At 50.7% G+C, this 14,242-nt stretch overlaps 1 protein-coding gene across 3 annotated transcripts in view; it reads left to right on the forward strand.

The window, feature by feature from the left end:
• Positions 1-14,242, forward strand: part of MEGF11 (multiple EGF like domains 11) — a 232,459-nt gene that overhangs the window by 179,529 nt on the left and 38,688 nt on the right. The gene's annotated exons all lie outside the window — the stretch shown is intronic.

Genomic DNA, 14,242 nt, shown 5'->3' on the forward strand with positions numbered 1-14,242 from the left:
GTGTAGGCTAATGTAAGTGTTCTGAGCACGTGCAACGTAGGCCAGGTTAAGCTATGACGTTCCGTAGGTTATGTGTATTAAATGCACTTTTGACTTACAATATTCTCAACTTACCATATGTTTATCGGGACGTCACCCCATTGTAAGTCAAGGAACATCTGTATTTTCACATCATAATAATCACAGCGCACATGGGCAGTTTACCATCTGCTTTCTTTCACCAACATTTGCTGCCTGGGCTTCTTAATGATCATTCTCTATGGCTCCATAGCACAACAGGAGCTGATGCACCCCAGTTAACTCAGCCGTGCCCTTACGGATGCATATTGAGTTGTTCCCAGTGTTCCCAGCAAGTGTTGCAAGGAGCATCTCCCCACAAACAGCTTTTTCCCTCCTATTGAATGATTTCCTTTAGGGTGAATTCCCAGGGTCAGTGGGCATAATTATTTATAGCTCTTGATGGATGTTACCATATTACTTTCCCCAAGGGTTATATAAATCTATACTGCCACCAGCTGCATATGAATGTACCTATTTCAAAACAACTTTGCTAACATTCTTTTTTTTTTCTAATTATATAGTTAGAAAATGGCTCCTCATTTTCAAATGTTGCTCTCATTTGCATTTCTTTGATTACTAGGGAGAGTGAACCTTTTCCCCACATGTTTGTTTACTATTTGTATTTCTTCATGAATTATGCTGGTGCTTATGAGGTTTGATTCCAGGGAACTTGACATTGGAAGTGAAATCCTGTTCAAAGGTAGAGAGTGCCTAATGGGTCTCAGGACCCAAAAACTCAGGGGTCCCCCATGGCCATATTTTCAATTGTGCTGTAGGAAGTGGTCTGTGCAGTAGGAAGTATGGCCTTTGGAACCACGGTCACATCCAGGCTGTCCTACTCACCAACTGTGTGACCTTGGGTCAGCAAGTTAACCTCTCTCAGGATCAGTTTCCTCACCTGTGGAATGGGACACCTGCCTTGCAAAGTTGCTGTCAGGTGTGGAGATGTAGAGTGTCTTGCCTCAGCACTTCTCAATTTCCAGTGAACTTAGAAACTCCCAGTGGGATTTGTTAAAGTGCAGGTTCTGATCCCATGGATCTGGGGAGGGGCCTAGGGCTCTGCATTTCTCATGCTCCCAGGTGATACCAGTGCTGCTGATCAGTGGCCTCGGTCTTGTAGGAAGGGGATGGTGCTCACCTTGTGTTGCCTATTGGAATCACCTGGGGAGCTTTTCAGCCCTCCCACCCCAATAGGGTCTGGTCGAGGCCAGTGTGCTGCCAAGGTGGAGATCCTACAAGGAAGCCCTTAGCACTGTAGGAGAGTGGGTTTGCCTGGTGAGATGTCTTGTGGGCAGGTTGCCCCTAGTCTATAGAACAAAACTCAGTTCCGCTCCCTCTTCCTCCTCCCCAGTGCAGATAAGCTGGGTGAAAATTAGCTCCAGTGGCATCTTCAAAAGAGACAAGTCTGTTTCTCTTGCAGGTTTTGTCTCTAATTTACCTTTGTTGATGCGAGCTTTGTCCATAACTTCCATAGAAAAATGCAATGCCTAGGTTTGGGGTTTGGGTGAGAAAGTTGTTTGGGATTAAAATCTCACATAGCTCAGGCGACTGAAGCTGAAGTTCACTGACCACACCAGCCTGCTGGTGAGGCATCTTGGCTCCTGGGGTAGTTCTATGGCTTTGGGCATGTGGCTTCCCCTCTCATAGTCCCAGTTCCGCCATCTGTAAATGATGAGTTTGTAGAGGGAGGTGAACCATCTCACTTCTAAGAGGGTCTATTATGCAGACTCCATGGACCAAGTCAGGAGACACACCCTTCTGGAGGAAATGAGGTAAAAGTAGGAGCAAGGAGGTGTGTGTGTGTGTGTGCATGTGTGTGTGCACACATGTGTGTGTTTTTTTTGGGGGGGGAGTTCATTGAGGTTATTATGGTCCAATTGTGTACATTATCTTTGGGTCTGCTGGGAGTCCCACCTCCCTGTTCCCCTGTCTTTACCTCCAGCTGCCTGCCTAGTCACTGCTCCTCAGAAGGGAAAATAGGACCCTGGGGGAGCCTAGAGAGGCTGGTGTCTGTGTGCCCACTGCCTGCAGGTCAGAGGTCCAACAGTCTGAGGCCAGGCTATTGTCTCTCTTCCTCCCCTCAGGGATGCAAATGACTTCCTGCCCTTGAACTTGGGGGTTGGGGGTTGGCACTTACAGAAATCAGCTAGCTGTTGAGTGCCCCCTGCCTGGAGCTTGGGGCTAAGGCTGATTGTGAGCCAAGCTGCCCTGGTTAGACCCCGCAAATCTCCATCCATCTCCTCCCACCCAGCCTCATTATACCTGGGAAGGCTCTTCTGGGCCCTGTTGGGTATTGAACAAGAGCCACTGGAGGTGATTACAAGAAGAGTCAGTTGTTGCATCTAGTGACTCATTCCTGCATGCACCAGGCTCTAAGGGGGAAATCATTACTGTTGCCCTCACCCCAGCTTCTGAGTGCATGGGACTTCCTGCAATGAGCCGGCCTGGTGAGGATGGAGGGTGTGATAATCAACAGAGCAGACTTGGCTGAAACCCTACCCAAAAAAGCCCCACGGTCAATAATAATTATCAAAGCCTTTATTTACTGGTTGGCTTATGAATTTATGTACCTGCCTTTTTCCTTAAAGGATTTTTAGGCCCTGGCCAGTTTTGCTCAGTGGATAGAGCATCAGCCCCAGGACTGAAGGGTCCCAGGTTCGATTCCAGTCAAGGGCACATACCTTGGTTGCAGGCTCGATCCCTGGGCCTGGTCAGGGCTCATGCAGGAAGCAACCAATCAATGTATCTCTCTCACATCGATGTTTCTCTGTGTCTCTCCCCCTCCCCCCCCTTCCACTCTCTCTAAAAATCAATGAAAAAAATATCCTAAGGTGAAGATTAACAAAAAGTTAAAAAACAAAAAAAAAAAGATATTTTAAGGATCAGCAATTAATTAGAGACTAATTAAAATAGCCCTTTCTGAGTGTTTAGAGACCCTGATCCTAGGCTCAGTAATCTTGGACATGTCACTTCCCCTTGCTGGGCCTCAGTTTCCTCATCTGTAAGATGGGAGGCACATCAGTCTGCCTGTTTTTTAATGTGAGTAGCCAATGTGGTAATGGATGTGAAGGCTCATCGTTAGCAATCCCAACCCACCAGACCTCTCCCTGCCACGGGCTTGTTAAGGAGGATACTGGGATAGCTCTATGAAAGCATTCTCTGAGGGCTGACAGTGGTCTCAGGCTCAACATAAATGTGAGGAGCGCTGATGCAATAGTGCAGAACTACTCAGTGACATGCCTGCTCCAGCGAGGTGGTCCCCACCCACTGAGGCCACGGGAATATAGAGCAGAAGCAAGTCCCACCTGGCATTCTGGATGTGCTAGCCTTCACACTCTTTCTCCTTCCTTCCTTCCTACCTTCCTAGCTGGGGATATGGAAAGTCTCATCAGACACCCATCCAGCCATCAAGGAATTTGTGCCCAATAAAAATAATATTCACATTAGCAGCAAACAGTTATGGAGTCCTTGCTACATGCCTCATTTCTATTCCTTTCAGGAGCCCTACAGAGGTGCACTTTCACATTCCTCAATTTGCAAATGAGAGTGAAATTCAAACAGGATAAGCCATTTGCCCAGGATCACAAAGCCAGTAGTGGTGAGAGCCACTGAACTATCATATGTTAGGTGACAGGTTTTGATTGACAGGTCACTATGGAACCACACAAATCTGAGTTCATAGTCTGGCCCTCCAATTCACACCCTGCCTACTGGCAAGTCATTTATCCTGCTGAAGCCTGAATTGCCTCCTCTGTTGAGAGGAGACTTGGCCATAAGAGTGAGAAACTTCATATGGAAAGTTAATGTCTCAGTGCCTGGAGCACAGTAGACAACCCGTAAAAATGATAGTAATTATTAGTGAATTATGAGAGTAGTGGAGGACCATTGTTTCCTCGGAGCACAGCACCCTTTTCCAGGAGAGTGTGAGGATGAGCTACATCCATGGGTTCCCACTAGAGCAAAGCCATGAACATACATTTAGGCAGATCTACCCAAGTACCCTACATGGTCAGTCTCAGCAGCACTGTGGGGTGGACATGCCTATCAATGTTTGGTGACGGGGACATAGAGATAGAGGTGGCAGAGACTCTGGGCATTTTACATGTTAACAGGGCAGCATGAATGGAATCACTTGGGGCGTGCATCGCTGAATTACATTAGGGCTTTCGGGTGGCGGAAAAGAACCCGGGGCTGGAAGGCAAGAAGCTCAGTTCCTAGCTCTGGTTGTGCGAACTTCTGATCCTTCTATTTCTCATCTGTAAAATGGGAATGAAACAATGGTATGGGAGCCAGTTGTTCCACTGGGAGTAATTAAAATTGGGAGTGGTGTTGTTTCAGCACCCTGGACAGCTCCACTGGTCCCTGCTTCAAGGTTGCTCTCTCCGGGTTAGACCCCTGGGTCCACACCTGGTGAGCAGGAGTGAGGGGGAAAGAGTGAGGGTGACTGGGGGCTCGGGCTAGAAGAGTGCTGGGAGTGCCCATGTGAGGAATGATCCAGAAAGCGAGGACCTTTCTTCCTGACCACTGGGAGTAGCTGAATTATGGCGAGGGCACTTAGTCAAGCTGTCTTTCCACTTGGAGAAGAACATCACCCCTCTCCACAGCTTCTCATATCCACCAAGTGAAGCTCAAACCCCAGTCCTTTGTAACCTTTCCTCAAAACTAGTTTACCCTAACCTCATCTCCTGCTAAGTTCTGCCACCAACCTGTGCTACCCACACAAAACTCACTTTTCCCCAAACACAGTGTCTGCTTTGGTGCTTCAACCTGTGCCTTTTCTCAAGCATTATGCTCTTCCTAGAATGCTCAGCCCCAATATCCTTATCTCAGTCTATGAAAATCCTCCTCCACCTTTCAGGCTAAGCAAAGGCTACCTCTTCCATGAAGTCTTCCCTGAATACTCCTCTCTTCAGAATTAACCCTTCCATCTCCTCCTTTCCCACAGGACATGGTTTATACTCATAATCTGTCTCCCTCCAACCCTGCGCCCCCTACTGCTCCCTCCATGCTATAATGTGAACATTTTGCTCAATGTATTCTTTTTGAAATGAAATTCTTGGGACAAGCAATGCCCTTAAAGCAGATGTTTCCAGAACTGACCTTTATAGGAAGGACATTTATTGCATTTCTCAGCAGGCCCTGCCAGCAGGGCTGGGGCTTGAGTCTACCCATTAGCTTCTCTGCAGTTCAGATAAACAGGTAGCTGCAGTGGGATGGGGCAGCTACCCCAACATCATCTCTGGATTCTCTGGGTAAATGATGTGAGCTTCTACTGTATGCAGTACTGTGTAGTGGTTTTGAAGAGACTCTGGAGCAAGATTCCCTACCTTCACATACCAGCCCTGCTGCTTATTAGCTGTGTGGCCTTGGGCAAGATACTTTACCTCTCTGTGCCTGTTATATGAGAAAGGGGAATATTGATAAAGTCTATCAGATTATTGAACTGATTAAGTTAATTCATGCCTATAAAATATTTAGAATGCCTGGCAAAGTGGTAATATTTCAACAAGTGTTAGCTATTACTATCATTACTAGAGGCCCGATGCACAAAATTCATGCAAGGGGCTCGGCCCTCGCAGCCCCGGCTTCGTCTGGAAGGTCATCCAGAGGGTTGTTCTGCTGCTCAGTCTAATTAGCATATTAGCTCTTTATTATATAGGATTAGTGTTAATTTTGCCCTGCTATTGTCATTGTTATTTACCCCAAGGGTTCCCCCATCTGAAGAGGCTGACTGGCCCTGTCCTACACACCCTGTTTGAGGGTACAGGTAGAAATGAGGGTGAGCCTGGTCAGCGTGGTTCAGTGCTTGAGCGTTGATCTATGAACCAGGAGGTTAGGGCACATGCCCGGGTTGTGGGCTTGATCCCCAGTGGGGGGCATGCAGGAGGTAGCTGATCAATGATTCTGTCTCATTACTGGTGTTTCTATCTCTCTCTTCCTCTCTGAAATCATATATATATATATATATATATATATATATATATATATATATATTTTTTTTTTTTTTTTTTTAAGAAATGGGGTGAGAATTGAAACTTTCTCCTGGCTGGGAGCTGCAGGGTCGCCAAGGGCTCCCGGGTCCCCAAGAGCAGCCACAGAACTGAGAACAGACATTCTCATCACAGGGGAGAAGGTCAGTTTCTCAGCCCCACTATGCTCCTCCGCTGACCATCTTTCCTTAATTAGGCCTCACCTAGGCAGCCAGCCTGATGAAGCCTCCTGTGCTGCCCTAGGACTAATGGCTGCCACCTTGGCACCTGGAGTGAACAGCCTGTGAGGTCACTGCCAGAGCTGCAAAGACTTGATTTCCCAGACCCCCTCCCAGCCTCCTCTTCCCCACATGGAGCCTGTGTGGCCGGGAGATAAGGGGCCCTCTGGTCATTCCTCAGCCCAGATGGTTCCTTTCAGCTGTGGCTATAATAGGGATGAGGAGCATGGGAGGCGGGGGAGACAGACCTGGTGTCCCCTCCCATGGGATTCGGGGCCTATATTTCTCCCCTGGATGACAGAATTTCTATTACCTTAAAGGGCTCATCTATTTATGCTGCAATTTTTTGAAGCCCTGTCTGCCGTTATTGAACCCTGCATGCTGGCGAGGGGAGCAGGCACTCCATCACCCAAATGAACAAACTCAGTTCCACATTTTTCTCCCCTTTCTTCGTGCTGTCGGTAGGTCATGCACAAACCTCAGCGGCTCTGGCTGGGGAAGGCGGGAGGGGGTGAGAGTTATGAAAATCCAGATCAGTGGAGCAGTGATTGAATTTTCCTTTAAAGTTTCTGATGCCCTTTAAAGATGTCACCCTCCCTCAGTCCACCTCCACCCCCTCAAGCTGGGCAAAGTGCGTGTCTGCCTCTTGTGTGGCTTCTAAACTGGAACTAGGGATCAAGGACAATTGCGGGGCCAGAAGAGACTATGGACTGAAAGTTATAGCCAGGTGACACGTATATAATGTGTGAGCATTTCCTGTTCTAATTGTTTTGTTCATCCAACTTCAGTCTGAAGACTATTAGCCCTAAGAGTAGAAAACCAACTTCCTTTTCCCTGCACCCCCACCATTGAGTGGCTTCCTAATGATTATAGGAAAAGATTTTCCTGGATGTTGTGCTGGGGATGAGGAATTCACCCTCTAGCTGCCATGCCCATGTGAGCAGAGGAGCATAGGTAATGCAAAGCAGTAGAAATGATCCAAATGCACACACACACACACACGCACACGCACACACACACAGATTCCAGTATTCAAATTTCAGCTCTGCCATTGCCTACTGGGTGGCTGTGGCCCAGTTACTTAAGCTTCTCAAATCTTAGTGTTTCATTCATAAAGCCGTCTAAGTAATCTTACTATGTGATACTGTTATTCTTAGGATTGAATTAGATAAAACAAATACAATGCTTAGAACAAAGCCTGGCATGTAGTGAATGCTCAGTAAATGATTGTTGAGGAGTTCCTTATGTGTTTGTATAAAGATGTCATACTGGAGGCAAAGGGTATGGACTCTGGGGTCAGACACGCCAGGATTGGAATCCCAAGTCTGTTGCTCAATAGCTGTGTGACCTTAGACAATATGCTTAGCTTCTCTGAGCTCGTTTCCCATCTATAAAGCAGGTTAATAATCTCTGCCCTTCAGGGTTGATGTGAGCACAAAACGGGAATATTTCTTCATAATGACTGAGTTGGACGAATACTCAGCCCTTCCCTCAAGCATCTTCTCATTTTACAAAGGAGGAAACTGAGGTCCAGAGAGCGAGTGTGACATATAGCAAATCACTGGAAGAGCTGGAATGGAACGCGGGGGACATAACTCCCAGTCAGATGCTTTTTCCACCTTCACCCCCACCTCTGAGTTTGCTGTCCTCAGAGCAGAGACACCTAGCAATTTTTCCCAGGGCAGAAAGGGATGGGGTGGAGGGTCCCTGGGGTGTTAAATCATGTTGGCAATTAATCCACAGTGCAAAGTAGGGAAAATTGGCTTTATGTCACAAGGCTGCGTCCAGCCTTCCCCCCTCTGGGACCCCGAAGTTGTGGCTTTATTAGGGGAAACTGCTGACTCTTCTGTTCTAGAAACTAAATGTGCCCCTTGTCACACCTCCCCCTCGTGTCCGGATCAGTGCCCTCCTTACCGGGCCGGAGCCGGAGCCGAGGCTTTGATCTCAGGCCTGCTGCCTGCACCTCTCCCCGGGCAGCTGCAGAAGCTGCTGAGGCAGGTCTGAAGCGTCCATGCTTTAAACACTTCCCAGTTTCTCTTTGTCCAAATCTCTGTTGACAGTGTTTCCGCCCCTGCCGGCTCCCAGTCCTGGCCACCCCACAGCCCGGAGGGTGGGCTGAGCGCCAGAGGAGCTCCCCTGCAATGCCTGGAGGAAGGGGACACGTTTGGAGCCCTGAGTAACTGCGGCGGGCCCTGGGCTAGGCACTCTGCTCTTCACAGACTATCTTACTTCATCCTCACAGCACCTGGATGTGGGGGCTGTTAGGATGCCCACTTTGCAGATGAGGAACTAGGGCTCAGAGAGGTAAAGTAACCTTCCTCGTCGGTAAGTGGCTGAGTCCATGGCTGAATTTGCACCCAGAACCTGCACTCTCAGTCACAAACCGAAATGCCTGGAGAGAGGGCTGTGGGTCCCTGGTAAATGGCCAGCCTTGAGGCTCTCGCAGGCCTTTTCCTAGGAAGGGGCCAACCCCCAACCTCATTGCTCATCTGGAGCCTACTGACCTCCCGACCTTTGTCTTTGAGGGGCGGGGAGGCTGGGACCCTCCACGTCCCTCCTTACTTTGGGGCTCAGCCGTCTCCCACTTGAGCTTGTCCATCCTCACAGCTCTCCTCTGAGGAAAGCAGGCTGTATCTCACAGATGAGGCAACTGGTGTTCAGAGTGATTACAAGTCTTGTCTAAGGTGATCGAGCTGGGCCTAGAACCCAGGGCTTATGTTGCTAGGCCACACTCACCTCAGGACAGATGCTCTGAGAGAGGAGGTCAGTGCTAAGGAGAGGATGCAGGAGTCAGGCCTGGGATTCAACCCTGGCTCTGCGCCAACTCGCTGTTTCACTTTGCCCAAGTCACTTCACCTCTCTGTGCCTTAACTTGATCTTCTGCAAAATGGGGGAGCAAACCCTGCACCCTGTATCCTGGGGCTGCTGTAAAGCTGAGCTGAAACGAGTTGTTGAGAATGCTGAAGGAAGTGCCCAGGTATGTGCACCGAGAGGCATTAGGGGGAGCAGTGGGCCCGGCCAAAGACTGACCCGCCCACGGCTGCAGGTAAAAGGAAGAACCCACTCCCCTCCTGCTACCCCTGCACTCAAGTTCAAGACCCCACCTAGCATGGCCCCTCCCAGGCATCTCCCCTTAGTCATTAACACCAATAATCCCCTCAGCGGGAGTAATTATGGACCCCAGGAAGGGAAGGGATTCCTGCCAGAAGATGTGATTATGTCTGGAAAATGAAAGATGTTGCAGAAACGATCATGAATAAATTACTTCAAAGTGGGGCTAATAAGAAAACTAACAATGGGGGTAAATATAAACACAACAAAACAAAAAAAGTCCTCAAGTTTTCTCTCCCAAGAACATTACTAAATAATTGTTCTTGCCTGTCCTAAAAGCTCTGCGGAGGGGTGTTAATTTCCTGAGACAGGCACAGGGAAGCCAGGCCAGGCCGCCCACCTCCCCCCCTCCATCCCCGGCCTTCAGGCCCAGATGAGCAGGTTGTGGAGGAACACAGTGGGAGCGAAGCAGCCTGGGTCCTGCAGGCCAGGGTGGGAACTTGTGCGGAACGCAGCAGGCAAGAGGGAGCTCTTGCCGTCCGGAGCAGGGGCGTGACAAAACGGTGCTGCGCTTGGCCTCTGTACCCTGTGTAGGGAGAAGGTGACATGGCAGTCTAAGAACCCAGCATGCAGCAGGTGCTCAACAGAGGCTGGTTTCATCGCCCCCGCCCCCCCGCCCCCCATGGTTCTTCAATATAGGCAGGTTGGCAGAGTGGGGAGAGCTCTGGGAGGGCTTTGAGTCGGGGAAACCTGGGCTTGAATCTCAGCCCTGCTGCTTGCCACTGGGTGACTTCGGGAAGGGCTCCTCTGAGACCTCACCTCCCGCAGGACACCCTGCACAGTGGTTGTGAGGGTGAAACAGGGCAAGTACGGCGAAAGTGACACAGAGCAGGTAAATCTTAGTCTCTTTCCTTACATCTCCTGTGGGCCTAGGCGCTTACTGGGCCATGTGTAACCATCAAAATGCCTGAAGCGTGTATAGTACCTCCTCTGGGCTGGGCACTGTTCTGAGAGCACTGTGCATATTAACGTAATCTTCACCGCTGCATGCCCATTTTGCAGGTAGGAACACTGAAACAGAGGGGTTAACAACTTGCCAAAGTTTGTCAATTACACCCCAATAAAGCTGGGGGGGGGGGAATAAGTTGCCCAACATCCCTCAGAGCCAGGATCTGAACCATGTAACCAGGTTCCAGAGCCCATGGGCTTGAGGGGACCTTCTGCCCCCTCGCTGTGACCTGCCTCTTCTGTGGGCAAACCCAGAGTGATGCTCACTGCCCCTCCCAGGATGAAACCTTACCCACCGTCACAGGGGTGCTCCAGCCGCCAGAGCTGACTTCAGAGGTGGCATCAGCTATAGGGCAGTCGGGCATCCGTCACGTCGCTCAGGTGGTGGTGTGGATGGAGCACCAACTCGTCACCAGGACCGCCATCTGTACCGCAGTCCTTCCACTCCACAATCCTCTCATAGCCGTCCTCTGCGAGTTCCCACAGCCCTCTGAGGTTAGGTGTCACTGTTGCCATTTTATACACAAGGACACAGGCTCGGCAAGGTCACCCAACTCTGAGCATCTCTACCCTCCCCACTCTCAAGCCCAGGGCCAAGCCCCTCCCCAGGCAGAGGATGCTGGGAAGAACCCTTCCTGTCCCTCCTCCCCCAGCCAGGCTCCACCCCAGGCTGGAAGCCACTGTGTTCCTTCCTGCAGGGGGGCTGATCTGAACTGAGCTCCCTTCAAACCGGCCCCCTGAGGACTCATTCCAGACCCCAGTTATGTGTAGTGAAGCATTCTGTGAGAACTTGGCTGAGAAACCTCCAGGGGCCAGAAGAATCCAGAGGCAGCCAGCTTTATGAAGACTTAGATCATTCACAGGACTTGGGGGACCGGAGGGATGGACCCTGTGGACAGTAAAGGCAACCTTCCTCACCCTCACTCCTTTCTCGTTCCCTGGTAAAAGCTGCTCTGGTTTCAACTTTAGAACTTTCTTTGCATTTGGTCTATGGTGGTTTTTTTTTAATGATTCCACAATCGATAAGCAGTTGGACTTGCCTGAGTCTGGGCTCAGCCTCTCAAATAGAAAGGAGTGGCCCAGATTCCTGCCTTTGGAGGAGGGATTTCCTAATGTGCTGACTGGCCTGCTCTTCGGGGCTGCCTTTGTAGGGCAAAGTTTGAAGCTTGGCATGCCAGGCTCTCCTGGCTGGGCCATTCTGACCTCCGGGCTCCGTCCCCCTGCTGCCCCTCAGCCTCGACGCTGGCATGCCCACTCTGCTGGCACAATGAGGATGTTTCTGTCCTAACAGATGTTTCTGTTTCTCTCCTCAACAGAAAGCTGCTGGGGGACAGGTCGATCTGATCATCCCTGTGTTGCTACCCTTTCCCCCATCCTGCCACCTCCTGGCCCTAGCCCACTCCCAGGCCTGGGACCGTCTTCTGCACTAAGCGTGACCATGAATATTCATTGACAGGAAGCTTAGCAGCATCTGCTGGGACCTTAGTAAACAACTGGCCTCTGCGGGACCCTCTGTTCCCCACCATCCGGTTCCCACTTGGGACACTGTCACTGTCACTGTTGTCACACTCTGGCTCTGCAGCCACTGTCTGGGCCCACACCACCCAGCCACCACCCGGAGGATCTGGATTCTGCAGTGTCCATGCACACACCCCATATATCCCGCCCTCACAGCATGCACACCACACGCAAAGCCACCGTGACCAAATCACCCTGGGGGGCTCTCTGGCCAAGTGTCCAACATGCAGATGCTAAGCCTACCCCACCCACAGCTGTCACACCATGGATACAAAGCCCACTCACACCCATCAAGCTATGGTGACGTCATGGGGGTGGCACCTCCAGAGTACAGCCTGCACCACCGTACAGAGCAGCCGCGGGTCACTGAAGGCCTATTCATTTTGGACGGACCTAGGGCTTCCAGGCCTAACCATCAGCCCTTCTCCACCCCTCCCCCATGGGAGCCAGACAGAATGGCTCAGCCGCAAGGGCCCTGGGCATTTCCCCTCAGCACAGGGAGGAAGAAGTGGGGATGGCTGTGACAAGTGGCCTCCTGCCCTCTCTCCGTCTCATCTCTCCGGCTCCCTGCTCCTCATGCCTTATGCAGAATTTCTTTTCCCTAGCATGCATCCGCTGGCAGGGGCTGCCTTACCAGTGACACACTAATTAGGTCCGGCGAGGTTTGCTCTGCACTGAGAGGCCTGCGTGGCTGGCGTTCTGTCCAAGTTGTGCTCTTGTGGATCGTGCGTCACTCTTTCTCCCTAGAAAATCGCAAATGAGGCTCCCACCTGGGAATCCCTCTGCCTAAGACTTGGAGCTGGGAGTGGGGTGACTGAGAAGGGTGGGCAGGGGGAGGCAGCAGCCCAAGGCTGGCACTCCGTGTGGCAGAGCAGACGCTGGCAAGGGGCTTTGTCAGCAGCGAGGCACACTCCACGTGTGTGCTGCTGGCATTGAGGTGACTGGCATCAGACACCAAAAATCAGCCTGCATTGGTGGCCCTGAAACTTCAGGAATAGCAGGGGAGAGAGGGGAGTGGGAGCCCCCGGAGGCCAGGGAGGCCACCGAAGGCTGCCTGCAGGACATCTGGAAGTCAGGAGGGGACTAGCCTGAGCCCCTCTCTTGCTACAGCCCCATCTTGTGCCCTACCCGCCTCCAGCCACTACATGGTACGCTCCAGTGAGGGTAGGGATGCGCTCTGTGCTGCTCGCCATGGGTCACCTGGCCTCACACAGTGTCTGACACATACTAGTGCTTTAAAAAACATATCCTGGATGACTGGATTAATTCATACATATGCATTGAGCACTGACTGTGGGTGAGGCTCTGGGCTAGGGCCAGGGCCATGGGGTTGAATAAAACAGACCCAGTCCTTGCCCTCATGAAATTCACAGTCTAATGGATGAGAGCTGACTTTTTAATTCAGTACCATTGTGGTAAGTGCCACAGGGGCAGGTAATAGGGAAACGTGCTCTGGAAGTTGAAGAATACGGGATTTAAAGGGACTTGAGGTCACATCGCATCTATGTAATGGGTAGTGAGACCCAGGCCCCGTCACAGTACTCGGCCTATAGTAGATGCTCCACAAAAGTTCATGGATTGAATGGATGAATGAATGAGGCCAGGTCACCTTGAGCCAGGGCTTTTGCCTTACTTAAACCCATGTACTCTGGCCCCCGGTCCAGGGCCCATTCTTGCTTAAACCATCCCTACTCCTCCAACAAGAAGATGTGTGGGCCGGGGTGACTTCCCTAGTTCCTGTGGCAGAGTCCTCTCTGCTGAGCTGCCAAGGCTGACAGGAGAATGCCACCACCTTGGCCTGGGTCTAGAAAACCCGGTTCTACTCCATTTACTCTGCCTCCCACCCACAGAACATATTTAAGGGGACCCAGAGACGAACTTGCGCAATGGCCTCCCGCTTTCGTATGAGGGAGGGTCAACCGCTTTCCATCTCCTTCTTCCACTCCAAAAAATTCTCATTAACCTCCTGCCCATTGCAAGGGAAATGGATGATGAACACAAGAAGCTCAGCTGTTGATTAATTTTCCCAAATAGGGCCAAACTACAAAGCATCATATTGCAGGGGAGAAAATTAAATAAACAGCATTTGAAACAAATTTAATAGAACATATAACTCATTACCCACCGGGGTCTGGGCCTGTGCTACCACGTTGTGCAAGGAGGCGGGTGGGAGGCGGAGGGGAGATTTGCATCTCTTTAGCAGGACTAGCACCAGGGGTTCCGTTCTGCCAGTAGCTCTTTCAAATCAAGTTCAAGATGTTAATAGCCAATGCTGCATCTATAATTAACAGGCCTTTGGATGGGAGGAAGAGTTCACATCCATCCCCCATTCACAGAATGAAGACACTGAGCAGGACTGGCAGGCTTTCCCCAGTGAAGAGGGGACCTCAGGGACCT

The sequence above is a fragment of the Eptesicus fuscus genome, chromosome 5, assembly GCF_027574615.1.
Source record: "Eptesicus fuscus isolate TK198812 chromosome 5, DD_ASM_mEF_20220401, whole genome shotgun sequence".
NCBI lineage: Eukaryota > Metazoa > Chordata > Mammalia > Chiroptera > Vespertilionidae > Eptesicus > Eptesicus fuscus.